This window comes from Pundamilia nyererei, unplaced genomic scaffold (genome assembly GCF_000239375.1).
Source record: "Pundamilia nyererei isolate P.nyererei 1_Seehausen unplaced genomic scaffold, PunNye1.0 scaffold00079, whole genome shotgun sequence".
Taxonomy (NCBI): Eukaryota; Metazoa; Chordata; class Actinopteri; order Cichliformes; family Cichlidae; genus Pundamilia; species Pundamilia nyererei.
Genome location: NW_005187480.1, coordinates 2317403 through 2319334, shown reverse-complemented (window position 1 = coordinate 2319334; position 1932 = coordinate 2317403).

Sequence of the window (1932 nt, the reverse complement as noted above, 5' to 3'; positions counted from 1 at the left end):
AGCAGGACAGACGAGATCTGCAAAGAGCGGTGCGCTCGGCAGAACGCATCATTCAATCAGAGCTCCCTGACCTGCTGTCCATCTACACCAAGCGGTGCAAGTCCAAAGCTAGGAAGATTATGATGGACCTCTCCCATCCCAACAATGGACTCTGGTGCCAGGAGGATCACTGACATAATGATTATGTCTTTACCGTGGAACCTGTTAGGGAGCAAGTCATAATTTTGTCCTCAAAGTTGATGTTAGAAGCAGGAAAAATGGGCAAGCGTAAGGATTTGAGCAATATTGACAAAAAGCCAAATTATGATGGCTGGACGACTAGGTCAGGGAACCTCCAAAACTCCTTCTCTTGTGAGGTGTTCTCAGTCTGAGGTGGTCAGTATCTATTAAAAGTGGCCCAAAGAATATTCCTAGAATAATTATGCATAATGCTCGACGACTCAGATCATAAACCATATGATTTTGAAGCTGGTATTGACCCTGAAAGGAATGTGCTTAATACAATTAATGTCACATGTGACTATTATACAGAGAAGCAATTCAGGGATAATGTTGAAATAGCTAATACATTTTCACTAATTCATTTTAATTGCAGAAGTCTTTATAGAAGTTTTGCTTCGATTAAAGATTTTTTGTATAGTTTGAGAGGCAAGTTCCAAATAATTGCTTTATCTGAAACATGGTTAGATGAGACTAGGGGTTGTCATTTCTATATTGATGGGTACGATTTATACTTTGTAAATAGAACTAAGAAGAAGGCAGGAGGGGTGGCACTTTTTGTTAACAGTGATTTGAAATGTAAACCAGTTGAATATATGTCTGTGGTTATTGATGACTTAATGGAGTCTGTGACAGTGGAATTGGACATAGAAAGAAGAAGTAATATAATTGTTACTTGTATATACAGGAAACCAGGGTCACAGATTGAGTTATTTACAGACGTAGTAGAAGACTGTATGGTTAAGGGAAATAAGACCTTATGTTTGTGTGGTGATTACAATGCTGATCTTTGCAAAGAGAGAAATGATAAGGCTGCATCAGATTTTTTTGAATTATTATTTGGAAAAGGATTTTATCCTTTAATTATTAAGAGCAGTAGAATAACGGATAAATCAGAAAAACTAATTGATCATATTTTTATTAATAGCTTGGACAGTAACATTATGAGTGGCCTCATCATAAACAATATAAGTGATCACTTACCAGTCTTTTTTACTTTTGATTTAAATATGAAAAGATAGGAAGAAGTTGGTTTTGAGAGTCATAGAAGGGTAAGAAATAATGAGGCAATTAACAAGTTTAGACAAGATCTCATGGAAGTGGACTGGAAGGAGCTTTATGTTAATGAGGTTAACGTTCCATATGGAGCATTTTTAAATACTTATTTGGCCTTGTATGATAAACATTGTCCATTGGTACCATTTAAGTATAAGAAAAAGAATAAGAATTTGAAACCTTGGCTAACTAAGGGTCTTGCAAGTGCGTGCAAAAAGAAGTATAAATTATATAGGGATTATATACAGAACTAAGAATGCGGAAATGAAATATAAAGTTTATAAAAATAAGTTGGTATTAATATTGAGGAAAGCCAAGAAAGACTACTATAATAAACGTTTTCAAGAAAACAAAAACAATATTATTAAGGGCATTTGGAATATTTTTAAAGACGTATTGGGTAAAAAAAACACACCCTCAGATCTGCCTCTTTATTTTATTAAAAATAATCAAGTTGTTGCAAAAACAGGAGACCCTTTTGAGGAAAACATTGAGGGAACCGTTTACCCTGCCAGGGTTACCGGTGCCCCGCCCTGGAGCCAGGCCCGGGGAGGGTGCCCGAGGGCGAGCGTCTGGTGGCCGGGCCTTAGTCCATGGGGCCCGGCCGGGCACAGCCCAAAAAGGGGACATGGGCCCATCCTCCTGCAGGCCCACCAC